At 35.8% G+C, this 17,589-nt stretch overlaps 1 protein-coding gene across 7 annotated transcripts in view; it reads right to left on the reverse strand.

Moving 5' to 3' along the window:
- LOC102689900 (disabled homolog 2-interacting protein) overlaps positions 1–17,589 on the reverse strand; it is a 365,385-nt gene that overhangs the window by 248,149 nt on the left and 99,647 nt on the right. The window contains exon 1 of one of the 7 annotated variants that reach the window (XM_015366897.2): positions 213–511. The exons of the other annotated variants lie outside the window; for them this stretch is intronic. The gene's annotated coding sequence lies outside the window, so the exon portion shown is untranslated. Of the gene's footprint in view, positions 1–212; positions 512–17,589 lie in introns of those variants that run through there. 7 annotated transcript variants of the gene reach the window in all.

A 17,589-nucleotide genomic window follows, 5' to 3' on the forward strand; every position in this document is an offset into this window, starting at 1 on the left:
CCCCATTCACACATCAATAAACTTGGCAAAACAATCCTCTGTAGATCTCACAAGAGTGAGAAACAGTTGTTTCAACACCTTCTCTCCTAGCACCGATATCCAGAGCCTTTCAATGCAATGGTATAAAAAAAATTTTTGGAAGCTCAGAACTAAACAGCAAGTTTCTGAAAGCTCATCTGCAGCCTCCCTCCACCAGAGTTTTGTGTCCTTACCTCAAATGTGCTGTATTCTGAAACAGACTTGGAATTTCATCCTCATTTGCAGTAAGCCAAGAGCAACAAGTTGTAATGACATGCAATTTCCCCCTTTTTTTCAGCTCTTCTCTTTCAGGCAGGGAACCACAGAAATCCCAGCTTAGCCAGAAAACTCCTGTAGTGCATGAAACCAGAATGTTTTGTTCAGGTCCTTTTTTTTTTAAAAGCAGAAGTGCTTTTTTCTTGAGTACAAGACCCGTTTGAGAACTGGAGAAAGCAGGCTCAGTTAAAGTGTGCTCTCTATCTTTTTTTAAGGAAGCACTGCAGGCAGCTGTATTCCCCACTCCAACCCCCTCAGGCAGATGGTGTGCAACACTCTCTATGAGCTGAATTCCTAGCAGAAGACCGACCAATCAAAGACAAGGTTCTCGGGAAGCTGTGCTGAAAGGCCTAGCCTCTACTCAGACTTGTGTTACACTTTTCAATGGCAACAGTGCAAGATGAATGACTGCAGACAATGAGGGAGCATGAAAAAGTAAAGAAACCACAGGGTGTTTGTTGGTCTGTGAGTTTTGCTTGTTTTAGGCTGAGGGAAAAAAGCACAGCAGTCTGCTGGATTGTTTTCTTCAAACTCATATTGCAAGCAAATTGTTCTGTGTTCTATCACCTCATAAAAACCAAACACAATGCTCTATTTATGGACAGCAACAGAATTCCATAATGTAAGCAAAGCTTGGAGGTAAATTATTCACAGTTTCACAAAATTTTCATTCAGTTTCATCATCATTTTAAAAAAATCTACTCATCCTAGAAAAGATTTAGCAGTGGTAAATTTTGTTTGTTTCTTCAATAGTTGTACATTTTTGCATTTTTGTTTTTGGTATATGTATGCCTTTTTATAAAGTACAGTTCTATGTATATGGGGGTCTACAGAGTGACCCATCATCATTATCATACTTCAGTCAGACAAGAATGTTATACTAACTTAAACTTTTTCCTCCAGCCCCAAACTTCGTTTGGCTAATTTTTTGCTATACAAAAGACAAGCACTTAAAAAAAATCCGGAGCTTTGTCACTGCATCAGGCAGCATTTTAGAAAATATACAATCTGGCTATTGCACTGCATCTTTGCTGATCCTCATTATAATAAACCCAGTAGCCTGCAGGTGGAAAAAGCACAAGGATCTCAAAAAAGGCATGTTAAGGTTAGGTCAACAGGTCTAAAATTGCAAACTTTTAGCCCAAGGATGATCAAATTTAGTTCCGAGCTTATGGGGAAAAAAATGAGCTGATTAAAAAAGCATATCTGAAGTTTTCATTGTTATGTTCCTTAGCCTTGACATGAATCATGAGTGGGAGTGAACATTCCTCTCTGTTAATATCAATTAATTTTCCCTCTGTCCATCTCTGACAATGAACTCCCCCCTTTAGTCATTTCTGTACAGCTTTCCTTTTTCTGCCTAACACAAGAAGAACACCACCAGTCAATGATTCTTCATTTCTCAGAGGAAGAGAGAGCCAGCAACTTTTTGCATTTGGGATTTCACTGGGTGGAAACAATAACATCAGTAAACAGGCATTCCAGCAACTTATACTCCAGCTTGCACCCAAAAAATAAATAATTGTATAGAAATAGTTGCCTTTTCCACCCACTGAACAAAGGAAACAAAGAGGAAACATATACAGTAATTAAAAGAAAAGATTAAAAAATTGTAATATTTTTCATGAATTATTCTAAATCCCATAAAATCAGAAAATAAATGTACAATGCTTACTGTCATAACAATACCTTACACAAAATGCCATAGAGGTTCTATTTTCTATGGGTAAAGTATTAAGGGGAAAAAACTTGATTAAAAATACTGGGATATTCATAATTAAAGGTTATCTTATAAAACATTTGAGATGATGCAGTCTTTTGGAAGCTAGCACCCCTTTAATTTAGTATCTTAATTAGCAGCTTGTTCCTGTTCACAAGTGATTCTGTCATTAGGGATTCTCTGTTTTCCTTGTAAATGAAATGGCCTCCATTTCTAATTCTGCTGGGAGGAAACAAGCTAGTCTTCCACCGCAAAGTGGGGTATATTTGTCCAGCAAACTTTAAAAAGGTGAAACATACACTTTGTAAATTGCTCCTGTACCTATTTCGAATGGTCTTTTTTTTCCTTTATATTGCTTTTTTTAAGCTAAGGAGGTGAATCAAGTGCTTCTTGCTAAGGTGCAGCAAGAAATGGCCTCATCTTTGTGGTGAACTCTGGACTTTTCTTTTATCCTGCTTTGTTTTCTTGATTTGGGGAGGAAAAGAGCTGGTGAGAAAAAGGACAAGTTAAGTTACAACAGTCTAACCCAAAATCAGGTCTGCATGTTTTTCCTAAGCTGCAGTGTATTATGTGTGATTAAAATTCATCCCCCTCTTCATCTTGAAATTCTATTAAAAAGATATGCGAGGCAGCTGAAGGAGATGATAAAATTCATATCTTTACATGTGGGCTTCTATTCATCTGTCACTTTTATTAGTGATGCAATCGATTAGCATTCCAACTTGCATTTAAAGCAAAAAAAAGCACCTTATTTTCTACAAAGTGCTGGGGGTCCAGTGAGATTCAACTGACACCTTTTGGACACAACTGATGATGTTCAATGATTAAAACCAGAAAACTGATGAAGGCATATTGGACATACTCTTAACTCCTCATTACACTGCCCTTTTAAATATCTTAATAAAAGCAATTTTATGAGACGAAACATCTGACAGGTTCATGTTTGTACTGTAAATTCATAAAAAGCAAAATAACTAATTCAGGAACATTACAGAAGACAATGTGTTTAATAATTTCTCCCAACCTAAAACCTAAAAGGTCAGAACGATCCTTGTGAGACCTAAAATCTACCTGAAGGTACTGTAGTATTCTTTGATTCTTAAGATACTGTAGCTGTGCAAACCATTAGAATGGAAGATATTTGTAATGAGGTTCAGTAAGCTTAGCTGTTCATATTTTAGAAATAGCATCTAAGAATAAAATATATACTGTATCTTTGCACTATAAAGCCATGGCTTCCTTGGTGTATCTAAACTGGATAATTATGGTATGCACTAAGGTTACAATTAAACTAGATACCGTATAATTCACAGTGCAGATAATCAAACTGGTTTATGCTACGAATATCAGATTGCAGTCCAATGCAATGCTGGATTACAAAAGAAACCTGTGAATATTAAGTATCCTGGCTTTGATCATCCTCCCACAAATCCACCCAATTAATATTTATGCTGTTTATTTGCATAAAAAAAAACATCCCTGCAAGAATCACAGGCTGATGGAGCCATCCCCACTCACACAGTTAAACAGTGTGTTATGTTTAGAGAATGTTAGAAATAAATCCAATCCAGAATCATCCCACACTTCGGCTGGAATGTTTACTAGGAATGGAACTAGTTCATGGAGCAGTTATAGTCCTAAAATACAACAGTTTCATTTGCTTTGCATCTGTATTTTATAAACGTCAAAAAGCATAACTGACAATCTCGGCCTTAGGACCACTGTAAGTGTTTCCTCTGATGGTAATAATTATTTAGGCAATTGTTCTGGCTGAAACAAACTTGAGAGGCGCATTAGAAATACATTCAAAGGCAAACAACTTTTTTCACCACATCCCCCTCACAACCTTTTAATATTTGGCAAGGAGATGACATTCGTCTCCATACATTTTTCTTCTGGTGAAAAACGTCCATCTCCCGCCACCAACGGGTAACTGCACAGAAAGTACATTTAATTTCCATATTTCCATTTCCACCGCTGCTACAGACAAGCACATACTGAATAGTCCACGAAGAAGTCAATTTCCAGCCCCTGGTCAATATGCTCTGATGCAACCAAATACAAAGAAAAACCAAGTCAAGTCATTGAAATAAAGAAGAAAGATGATGCCAGTTCTGAACCAAATAATAGCTGATGAGGAACTCAAGCATATTAGTCAGAGAAATGTGCATTGTAGTGTATACCACACCAGTGTACTGTACAGTATTTGTTAATTTGCTTACAAATTACAAGGGGAAAAAGAATCCTACAGTACCTCAAGCTTTTATAATTAGCTAATGCATCGACATTTATTAAAATGAAACATTTTCCATTTTTGTTCTCAAAGTTACCATATTATTAGAATCTACAGAGAAAAAAAAAACTTTGCATTCACTTATTTTGCTTAATCCACCAGAATGTCATAATGTAGTTTCTCTTGTTGCCAATGTGTTACAGAAGTGTTTGTCCTTTCGGTACTGTACTTTTCATCCTCCATGGCCATTTAATTCCAGTGCCCACTGTAATATACTCACAGCACTCACTGTACACTGACAAAGTGTTTTATCACATGAATTATCTGTTTCTGCATTAAAGGGAAAAAAAAGCTGTGTCCCAAAAGTCAGATCAAACAGAGAACCGATTCAGATGAAGCTTACTGGTCCCATAGGGACTCGGTGTAGAATACTGTATATATGTATCTATAGTATAGGTGGTCACTACCTCTCGTTAGCTAATCTCAGTGGTGAGTGGCACAACCTGGATTCAAAGCATTTACCTTCAGGCTCTAGGACTGGTAGGCAGTGTACTGTACTGTATATTCTCACAAATGAGAAAGTTTTTATTTAACTGCATCTTTATTAGTGCTTCAACATGTTCCATAAATATTCCATAAGACTGATCAGAAGCAAAAGAATAAAATATCTTTCAGTCAACACCGAACAAGAAAAGGTTTAAAAATATCTAATAACTATTGCAGAACAAGATCCATCATTCCTTTAAGATTTTCCTGCACCTAATCTGTTAGGTAAAACGGTACAGACATCTCTAAATATCCACAGTGTTCACTACAAATACAGGACATTCTAAGTTAATAAGAAAAATGTGATTTTATTTACTGTGGTGTTTCATCTCAGTAAGTAGTTTCAACTGAAGGTACAGTATCACTAAGCATTTACCTAATCCTTTATTATGAGTGATTATAAATGTGACTAAATTAATTCACTCAAGCCTGGTGGCAAAGAGAGATTTCAAACCACTGCATTCCTTCCACTTTTTTCTATCTTCTAATATTACAGTTGCTTTTCAAAAATCATGTGAAACAGACCGTAGGTCTATGAAATTCAATTAGATCTTGAATAATTTGACATAAACCTATTTTCAAGCTACAAAACATACTGTACATTCATACATTACGTACCTTGTACTTGCAATGCATTTTAGTATGACTCTACAAATAGTAATTAACCTTGTGTAACTGTAATTATTGCTCAGTTAAAAATTAAATCTAAGTTCCACTCTGCTCGTGTTCCTGAATAATATTTCATTTACACCATCCGAAATGGAAATTCTCCAGAGTACCTTACATAAAGATTTAAATCTTGATTAATCATTATGTCAGTTTAGAAACTTTCATTTCTAGACCACCCATGAATTCAAAAAATTAACTTGCGATATCATAAAATCTGACAGTGTGATTAGATCATATAAGGTTATTAATACAGATTCACACTTTTTGAAAGATATCGGAAATGGATAGTTACAGTACTAAGAAATTGACAAGCACAGCAGTTACCCACATTCTTAGTAAGAATGCATTAATAATGTAAAATTAAAACATAAAACTCCATGTGCTACAAAGATGATTTGTTTTCACTCGTAAGGCGTTGCACTATACAGTAATTACAATGAACGTGAAACTGGAAACCAAATACAACAGGGCAAATTTACCATTTGAAACAAAACTTTATAGTAAGACATCCCCAAGGCAGAAATCGTTTGAGATGGAAGATTTGTACAGCTGTTTTTTCCAACAAAGACACTTGTGTGCAACATGTGGGGCCACTGCAATGTTCTACAATATAACAGCCAAGTAATTCAATTTGTTTTCCAAAGGAATTCACACTCAAAACACAAGTTCAATGATTTTTTTTTGTATTACAGGGCCCTACACATTGCAAAGTCTGTCCAAGACTTAAAGACCCACTTTTTCCAAATACTATAAAAGAACTGTGTTACATATTAAACCATTCATTTAAATTAAAGTGTGAAATTAAGCTGTCATTTTAAAAAAGAAAAAAAAAGTAATGAAAATAAATGAATTTGGAAGTCTTAAGATTTGGAAACCCAGTCTGAAGTTTTCATCCAACTTTACTCCTCTCCTTTAATAATTCAGATGACTGCTTTTGAACTACATTAGAAAACCTGAAAAATGTGATGGCCCCATTATGAAACTGGTCAGATACACGGTTTCTTCTGTGCCATTTTTCATTATTAGCAAAAGACAAATGCTACACGTGAGAACGTAAAATATTAAAAAGCAATTAACCAAAACATAATGAATTGTTTATTGCTGGACACCTCATTGCAATCACTCTACTGTACATACAGCAAATGAATTCACTCATTTATTACAATGTAGCATTTTTTCTGCAATATTCTACCTGTAAATGAAAAATGTATTTATTGGCCAATATAAAAACCATAGGTTAAACCAAATTCACACCAGTAAGTTCAAACACCCATAAAGTCCTTTTTAAAAAAATAAAATAAAATAAGTGGTAAAAGGGAGGATTTAAAAAAGTGGTTCAATCCTCCAGTTTGGAGTCAAGAATTGTTAATGGACACAGCTCAAAAGTACAGCCTTCTGCTAGTGCCAGCACAAACGCTTCTGTTTTCCTCTTGAAATGTATTTGTCAGAGTCATTTGCCTCTGCGAGTCACACAGTGCGTTACAGGAGAGCCAGCAGACTGGAGAAGTGATATGGTTGTCTCAGGCAACATCGGAGTCCAGAAATACCCAGGCTGACTCATGTCCACCCAACCCTGGCATAAGCCAGAAAATGAATTGACTGCTACTTGGGGAGTCCCAGTCAAAGTCAGCAAATGAGATAGCCCAAGTGCAAATTACAGATGTCTAGACACAGTTTGCAATCCACACAAGACCCTTGCTAGTTAAGCCACTTTAAAACATAAATACATAAATGCTTTAAAGAAAGTTGTGACAAAGAGCTGGTGCATATCCCATCACATGTCCTGTGAAGTTTGACAGAAATTATCCATTGTCTTTATCAGCCTAGTCTTTGTTCTTTTGTACTGGGAATATTACTGTAATGTCTTGGTGTATTGGTTGATCTGTATTCGTAATACCTGTTGTGGTTCCACACTGTTGTCTCTATCTGTTTGTTCCACCATGTTGTATCAAAGTTACAGAGCCTATCCCACCCCTGGATTAAATGGAGACCTGCCCATCAAAATGAGATGGGGGTGGAGCTTACAGAACTAACCTACAGTAATACTCATCGTGCAGCAAGTTACTCTTGTCTTTCTTTAGTAACTGCCTGGTGTCCTCTTTGAAACCTACAGTTTACTGTTTTTTCTAATGGTTTCTCTTTTAGTAAATTATTTTATTTGCAGCGTCTGCTTGCCAGAACTAGTTTTTGTGACTTCTGTGACCACTCCTGGACTTGCTATGAGGTGGTTTTGTCGAAAAAGGTATCAACAGATTTCATAAAGAAGAATGGGAAAAGTCAAGGGTAAACACAGAAAACAAAAAGGCCTATTTACTTTAAGAGATGCTGTACGTTAAATAAATCTTATTAAGCAAGCACACAAGAAAGAAAGCTTTTTACTAATTCAGTTCTCAGTTGTAACAAGCAAAGCACCATAAATCATGTGTCAGGAAATTCAGACAATGCCCTGACCAGTAATATATTGTCATATGTTACAGTATGTTATAGTATGTTACATGTGGGATTAGTGTAGGGACTAATGAGCAGAGAATGCTGGGAAGGAAAGTCTAAAGCCCTGTGTTTATTTCTAAGTGGGCAGGTGATTGATAAGAGTTTGGATATTTCTCCTTAACTTTCTTTGGGAGCAAAAAGTTTGTTTTTGTCTTAAAATAAAGCCTAGATGGAGATCAATTTTAATTCTAGTTTTTATGTTGTTCAGCTGAAGGACTGAATTTGGTGAACCAAACTGAAAATAAAATTGTAAAAGTATATAAATGAATAAATAACATGGAACTTTTCATATCTTAGCGATTTGTTCATAAATTTACCAGACTCATGCACATTTATACTTCATGAACACATTCTTGGAGTTTAGGCTACAGGTTGGTCATAAGCCACTAAAACTAAACTGTTATCAAAGGCTGCATTCATTTTGGTCTGCTCCAGTTGTCCCAAAACTGCTGTCTGTAAACATTGAGCTCGGCCATTTGTCATAGCAACTTGAAACAACACATACATCATAAACCTGAGAAGGAACCCAAATTTAACAGAATAGTCTACTGTTACAAGATACCAATTTAGCTTAGATATACAGTACAGTATCACACCTCAGTTTATTTCTGGCACCTCTTCAAATGAAAATAATGTTATACTTTCACAAAACGAAAAGAAACACAAATTAAATAAATACATGTTGAAAAGATAGACACCACCAATCTGACACCTTTCAGAAAATATAAGATCTCATTGGAGTCAAAAAACAATGGTATCTGAAATGATGTTATGAATTAGGAACTTCTTAGCAGCCCAGTTTTGAAAATGCAAGGTATTTATGTAATGTAATCAATTCATACTGTTATGAATGACCCAACTGAAAAAATATAAGGGGAAAATATTTCTTGTTGTTGCACATCTGAGAACAGTTAGCCCTTTTTCCTGTGCCATTTCACATTTTAAGTAAAGTGTGATGTGGTATCAAAATAAGTCTGTTTACTTCAGCAAAAATAGTGCACTTCACATCTATTTTGACATGTGATTTATTGTATTACTTCATGTTTATAGAATATTAACAAAGAATAGGGCAACATAGCAAACAAGCACAAACAGAACACATTATGGATCTGCCTTCAGTTTCAGGTCTATTATAATAGTCACATTTTTATTGCGCATCTCAATTTCATATCCTACAACCATATTTATCTTTGAAATAAAAACAAGTATCCTTTTGAGAGAGGTTAACTTAATAAACGAAATATAAAAATCCACACTGTCTGTCTCCTCAAACATACGCAATGCTTGAGACTGCATGCAGGCTTGAGATGTACAGGCTTGAGAGCCAGTAAAATGTATTACTGCTGCAGAGATAAGTAAGAGACACAGTACGGTACATTGCTTTAAGACTAAGATGTCAGACAAACAATGTCGTGGAAAAACACTCCTGGCCCCTGTCTTCTTCAGATTATCAAAGAATGACATTGAAACCTTTGTTAGAAATTAGGGTCTAGTATGACACATGTAATTTGTACTGTAAATTATACTGTACCTTCCATCCACCACAAAAAAGCAACACCTCTTCAAATGAAAATACTATTGAAAACAAAAGGAAATAGGGTAATTGATCTCTGTAACCAATAGAAAACTGTTCACCATTATATTAAGGAGGTTCCAAGAGTGTTCAATTGGGAGAAACTGGGAGGGACAGTTACTCTGTTTGCTGGAAGCACATGGCTTTTTTCAAAGTTCACTCTGAAATCCAATCCGACACACCTTTTATTTATTGGTAAAAGGTGACTAAAAGAGGTTTAGACTTGTTGACTCTAATTGATCACTGCCACAACTCCCTTTTCATGAGCTATTTTCCAGTTTTTATGAAGAGCCTTTTGTATTTTTTTATTCTAATTTGCTTATGCAAATTTGTATATGATATCTGTTTCAACATTGACACTTTTAAAACGGTGAATCTGATTTAGAACATAGGAGTACCAAGACATACATGTGACCTATAAATAAACCTTCATCAACAACTAGTCTTGATGTCACTTTTTACATTATTCTTTAGGTCTCAATAACCTCAATAACCAAAATTGTAAATGCTTGCTACTGAATAAAAATGGAATCCGTGGCAAACCTTTTTTATAGAATACAATATGAAAGCTATTGGGATTTCTGATTATCCTAGAATTTGTTTTCTCTAAAAATCAGGATTCCCTATTGTTATTTTATTTCTTTCACAACAAAATATTACCTGAAAGGCCCAATGATGTAAAGATGCACAATTATAAAAGCACTGCTAATGAACGGAAATGATAGGAATTGGGTCTATCTATAGTATAACACATAATGTTTTAGTTTCTTTGAATTTAAAACTGAAACTGTAAATATTTAATAAATACTGTATAAGATAATTAGATTTTTGTCTGATGCATCAAGTTATTTGCCCACAATTTTAACCACTCATTTTCATCTTTCTATACAGTACGTTAAATAAACAATTTGAGAATGATTATCGTTATTATTACATTTTTATTACACTATCTAATGTTAGTGGTTATTTTTACAGCAAATAAAACCTTATCTTGCGTTAAACACTTCCAATATTCATGGTAAGACTCTAACACTAAGGATCTGTACATTTTCACTCTCCATCCTCAATTCCTCAACGATTTACACAGAAAATTCCGGCATATTTTCATCAATGAATTTTAAAAAGCTAGAATAATTTAGCTTGCCAGGACAGCCTCCGGCTCCCCCGCAACTCTGCTTTGGATGAAGTGGTTAGAAAATGGGTGGATGCATGAATGGACAGCAGTACTTCAAATTTTTGTAAATAAAAATAGGATCTCAATCAAAACTTCCAGAGGTGCTCTGGTAAAAACATCGAATGAAAAGGAATTCAGCACCACACACAATCGGCCAATTATACCGATTACCACTGACGTAAACAGTGGTGTCATTTCATCTGATTTATTAATCCTATGAGCCAATAAATTTCAACCAAATTTTCTAGATCTCATCAGTTTTCTTGCTGTATCAAGAAATGTCCTCCCACCTCTTGGTGAGATGCCTACTTTTACACAGCAGACGTTTCTAAAGTGAAACAGATAACTTGCATGTACAATTCAAAGGCGAACAACCAACATGATAAAACTGATTAGGGGTCATGTTCAGGACCATGTTCAGATTAACACTGCTTTAAAAAGCCTGATGTTTTACAGGTCATTAACTGTCAATTCATATTGGCCAGATAATTTCACAGTATGGCATCCAATGATAAGAAATGAGGAAAATTGGCTCCCAACTGTGTTATTTTCATACCTGGTTTATGCATTAATACACCAGAAGCCAATTTGTAAATCTTTTGATCCACAGCAGAATGTGTCCCAGTAATACTTCAAGCTAATGACAGGGAACTAGTGAAATACTTTTAAAGCACAGGTACAGAACACTCTCAGCATAAGTCATATTGTATAAATCAGATTCTACATGCTAATACATGATGCTTCAGTCTGCTATGCAACAGTATATCAAAAAACAATATTACAATATAGAATATTACAGTGTATACTCATGCAGAAGTTTAGCATGCTTTAGGGGGCATTAAGTAAAAACTTTCACTGTATTTGTTTTCTGTCGTACCTTTTTCAGACCTGTTGTACCTTCTGCAAATCATTTTATTTCAAAGGAAAAAAATCAGATTCAATTCGTCTAAATTTCACTCTCCATTGTCCTTGCAGTAGAAATAGCATCCTGCAAAATAATGAAAAAGTCTAACTATTGATTTGGTCAATTTCCATAATGTTTGTGCTTAGGCAGTTTTCATCAGGCAATCAAATGGTAATACAAAAGTCTGCCATGCTTTATTGCTGACTAGAGGATCCCTGAAATATGCCAGTATCCAGTTTAAAAGAAATAAACTCCTGGCTAAAGAATAAATCTCTTCAATGGTGATTCATGCAAATCGAATTCAGCTTTATAGTCCTCAGGGACGGAGGGCTGTCATAAGTGATTTTTTGACTTTACGAAGATGAAGATCAACAGTGGCTAACAACCACCACAGGGCTTTATGCCTTAGGCGTGCTTCCATTAATCTACAAGTTAATCAGCGGGGATAACATATTGCACCGTAAACTTTCTCAGAAACGATTGTGCTCCTCTGACAATGTCTTAATGGTAAGATACATCAAGCCGCTTAATCCTTGTACAGATTTTCTAGTGACTTTTGATGGGATTAAGCCAACAGTGAGGTCAGTATCTCCCCAATACGAAACAGATTTTAAGTTCTTCTCCCAAGATTGCATGCATATTTTCAATGTCTCAATTTTCTCCAATGGTTACAGCTTATATAACTGTTATTACTGTATGTATGAATTATACTTTGTCGATTTACTGTAATGTGCCAAAAGGAAATAATTTACTGTATGTAAAAGAGAAAAAAATAAATGAAAAACAACATATCTACTATGTCTTGTAAATAGTCTTGTTACTTCACAGATTCCTACTAATATCTACTACAATGCCCTTTGTCACTTTACACAGTATACAGCAATGTACAATATACAGTACATTACATTCATGCACCCTTCAATGCCTAGAATATACACTGAAAGTATGCTGTCTCAATGAAAAGGAAACCATTCTAAAGTAAACATACCATATGAAGCCCTCTCCCATAGCTGTATCTAGAGTCATTGCTTTGTCATCTGCAACTGCTATCTGATAGTCCACTACACACTTAGCATGTAGACGCCAGGCTGCATTCCAGAGCTTTCATATAAACTAAACATACTACTTTATCGATTACAGGAAGTAAAGTACACCAACTGAAAATAACATGAAACCCAGCGGGTCTGGGAAGTCAAGCTGGAACCACAACTGGTCACTGTGGGAATCCTTACATTCCATATGACATATAGACTGAATGGAGGCACAATGGCACAGTGGCTAGCATCAGTGCTTCAATTCCAGACCTGGGGTGCTATCTGTGTGGAGGTTGTATGTTCTACCTGTGTTCATAGGGTTTCTTCTGGGTGCTCCAGTTTCCTCCCACAGTCCAAAGTCATACTGGAAGGTTAAATGACTTCTGGGAAAGCTGGTGCCCATGTCTACTGTATATGTGCTCTGTGAACACCTTACTTTGTAATTCGATCCTTGACTTCCTGACTGGACGTCCACAGGTGGTGAGGGTGGGCACCAACATATCCTCTACCCTGACTCTAAACACTGGAGCCCCCCAAGACTGTGTACTTAGCCCTGTCCTTCTTATTTACCCCCATGATTGTGTCGCCAGGCATAACTCAAACTCCATCATTAAGTTTGCGGACAATATGACGGTCATCGGCCTGATCACAGAAGGTGAGGAGTCTGCGTACAGGGAGGAGGTTGAAGCCCTGGCAGCATGGTGCCAGGATAACAACCTCTCTCTGAACATCAGTAAGACTAAGGAGATGATTGTGGATTATAGCTACATCAACAGGACTGCAGTGGAGAGGGTCAGCAGTTAAAAATGGTATCTAAGCATTCAGTCAAAGATCAACAGATTACGGTACAGCTTCTACCTCCAGGCAATACGACTGCTAAACAGCCAACCTGCAGCTCCTTCAGCAACCACACTAATGGTCTTTGCCAAATGGTCAAGTTACATGGACACACAGTTTTCCACTGTATAGTGCACTCTTTTGGACATAATGTATTGTATACACCCTGGATATGCAGCAGTTCTATTTATATTGAGTTTTTTAAAATTCAATTTTTATTGCACTATTATTATGGAACCTTATTCTGTACTTTTAGTTTTGTGATTTTTATTTTTATCCCCCCCCCCCCCACCCCGGTGAGCTCGCAGAAAAGACATTTTATTGCCAGCAATTACTGCTGCACGCTGTATTGTTGTGCATTTGATAAATACACTTTGACTGATGGATGGATGGATGGATGGATGGATGGATGGATAGATGGATGGATAGATGGATGGATAGATGGATGGCTGTACTGCGGTCCCATCCAGGGTGTTTCCATGCCTTGCACCCAACTGCTTTTTCAGGACAAGCTCCGGCTCCCCTCTGACCCTGTATTGGATAAAGTGGTTAGAAAATGGATGGATGGGTAAATGCACCTAGCCTGCATGTTCTGACATCAGTCCTTAAACTGGAATGTAATGAAAAACAATGAAAGGGTTCATTTTTGTACTACTTTCGTATCTTCCAAAAACCCAGCTAAAGCCAAAACAGATGTACATTCATTTTTAGATTACCCGATTAAGAGACAGCTGGAGGCTCTTATTTTAATATGACTGAGTCAGAGCAAGTTAAGAAATATTAACAATGATAGCCTTCGCTGCTCCTATAAAGTTTTACTCCTTTACCAATGCTGTTTAAACCGGGTAATTCTACATTTTAGCGGAAAAACAGCTGAAGCACATTGACTTTCCATACACTAATTATTTCATTTGGGACTTCAATCTATTGCCCTACCAACAAGAAAATGTAAAGCACAACCTCGAGCCCTCAAATACACCTTTGCTGTATCTTTAACCTTGCCAATACAATCCCTTATGCCTTAGGAAAAGGTCATGACTACAATTCTGCCATTTGCACTTAATGAGAAATATACAGTAAGAACTGAGACCATCAATATAGTCATACAATTGGGAAATGAATTTGAGAATCCTATAGGCAAAGAGGCACATTTTGTATTTTTCAGATTCAAATCAGTATTTATGTAAAATAATATTTTACTGGTTTACTTCTGTTTACAAATACACACATACCTTGGAATTATAGTAATACAGAAATACATAAAAAATGCTCTCGTAATAAGGTACTGTACATGATTAAAACAGTATGGCAACTACTATATACACCAACCATAAGCGAGGCTTAAAATCATCTTGATAAAAATCAACTTAGTTTTCTTAATGTTCCTAATATTTACAGAACTCAGAAGCACATGGTAGATAGCCTGGCACATGTCCAAGGAAAGGAAAAAAACAGTATGTTTAAACATAAGAGCTGTTCTGGTCTTGGTTTTGGAATCAAACCTACAGATTCTAACATACACATGCAACACACCTCCATACATGCACAGTGTACAAAGAAATGTCCTTTTCATTAAAAGCTGGGGTGACCTTTTCCAAAGGCCATGTCTGTTGCCTTATTTTTCTGTGTGTGTCACTAACAGAGGTGATGATAATGAGACAAAAAAACACATCTTGCAAGAGCAGTGAATATGTCCTGGGGGCTACACATACAGTGTGTATCAGGAATCAACTACACAAAATGGAAGTGAATGTCTACATAAGATGGAGCCATTGGACTGCGGCTGATGAATGTAGAGCACAAATAGTGTGCGATACATTTTGTAGAGCATGTAAAAATTCAGCGCATTAACAGAATTAATGATCTGCTCAGAAACGTACATCATTCAGTATCATTCGTTCAGTCACTAAATAGACTGAATGTGTATACAGTAACCAATCTTTCAATACATAGTATAAAATGTTTTCAAGTGGTGGAGTGTTGCCCTCAGATCAGACATTTCCTGATGCTGAATAGAGGCACATCAAGTCAAGAAAAAAAAAACAGCTTCTGCACTCTGTGTAGGTCACCAGAATACCAAGATTTAGGAGGTACAGTAATGGATTATGTTTGAAGAAAGCAGCAAACATAACCTCAACCTTTTCATTCACAAAAATGTGATGTGTTTTAGAAACAGACAACTTTCAGACTTGAAATTCAGCTGTTCGATGTTTCAGTTGTTCCCAACTATTTCATATTCTGACCGATTTTTAAGGTTGCCTTTCATTTTCTGTGAGAAGGTCAGAAAGAGAAACCACCATTTAATGATGCTTCTGCATCTTTAGTCGTTAAAAACATAAGAGAAATGCAATTTCCTCCCAAACTGTAGCCCCACCCCCACCAAAGGGTCAAGTAAGCACTTGATACCTTTGACACTCTTTACCAGGAATGTGGCCCTTTTGAGGACGGACAGAAACACTGAAAGATTTACATATGAATTATATAATTCATGGTTTTTTTTTACTGCTTTTAGGCAGGCCTATTGGAACTAATATACATCAGTTTACTAACTTATTTGGTCTATGCTTTTATCCAAAGCAATTTACTTTTGCGCTGATTTATATAACAGGAGTAATAATCAGCATTATCCAGGATAACAGACGATGTTGTGGCATGAGAAGTCAGTGATGCTTCACAAACTGAAATTACAGGTTATTTTTTCAAATCCAAGTCCTTCACGGATCTTAGAAAAGACATTTTTCTTAAAAGCACTATATGCAGGAGATCAAAGAGTTACAAATCTTAATTTCTTTCCCTTTTTATGTCTGATCTGTTTTGAATGATTTATACAGTAGCCACAAGGCAAAGGACAGAAAGGCCTTTGCAATCTTTGTCTTGATTATGTGTTCAGTGCACATTAATGGTAAAAAATGTTAACATTCTCCCATTATTCATTCAAAAAAGTTCCACACTGAAATGAAAAATAGATCCACCCATCAGTTTAAATTATCTCTTCCTAAGCTTCTTCAAACAAACTACATTAGGATGTGTCCTAAAATATTTCTAAACAAAACGATTCATAGAGTTGTCTTGACGCAGGTTGTAAGTAAACAACAGATCTTTCTCTAAACAAAACGTAACCTTATTTTAAGAGCAGAAAACAGCAGTGTACACATATTTTCAGGCAAATAATAATAATAATGTAAAACTAAACAGAGGTGTGTCTGTTTGGATTTATAGACTGCAAAGTACCCAGGCGTGGTACTTTCAGGGAACCAGGTTGATTCTATCTGAAAAAAAATTCCCAAAAGAAGAAATGGAAATTTCTGCTTGCTTTTTTCCCATTTTTCTGGAGCAACAAAGTCAGTTCAGAGTAATCCCAAATGATTCATACAGTAAATCATACAGTGGAACTGTACTGTGATAACCTGTTACTAGAAATCACACCAAAAATTAAAACTTTTACAGTGATGTTTGCATTGCACATAAAATAGACTAATGAATGTTTCTGAAAGATTCACGACTAATCAGATATTTGTTTTTCCTCAGGTCAGAATTTACTTTTAGTTAAATATATATAGTAAATAGTAACTTTACTATATAACTTAATATATTAGTAGATTTCTTTGTTCGGGTTTTTTTTATCTATATATTGATAAACATACTGTATTTATGCAAACAGTGGTTTTATTAAGTTATGTTTTATTATGTTGTTTCTTATAAGGCACTAGTCAGGCTTCAGTGTGTCCAGAATTCTGTGTACTAACAAAAAGTACTCTGTATCAGCATGTGAGTGGACATTAAGTTCCTCTTGCACATGTATAGTATAAGGAACTAAATGGTCCATCTCCAGATTTTAAGGACTTAAAAGAACACAAGCAGAACACAAGTACAAGGTATTTGTTGTCCTTTTTGCTCTTTGAGTTTCTTGAAAACCGCTAATAAAATATTTTATTATAGGTGACACAAATCTCTGCATCACATCTGTGTAATGCCTCACTATGAAATATCTTCTAGGTCCCTTCTAAACTAATCGGAAAATACATTCTGATCACGAAAATACTTTTAAAACAAATTGTCCTGGAGAGTGTATTCTAGAAATCTCCATGCAATTAAAAATACTCTGAACAGGAAAG

Source organism: Lepisosteus oculatus, chromosome 24 (genome assembly GCF_040954835.1).
Source record: "Lepisosteus oculatus isolate fLepOcu1 chromosome 24, fLepOcu1.hap2, whole genome shotgun sequence".
Lineage (NCBI taxonomy): Eukaryota > Metazoa > Chordata > Actinopteri > Semionotiformes > Lepisosteidae > Lepisosteus > Lepisosteus oculatus.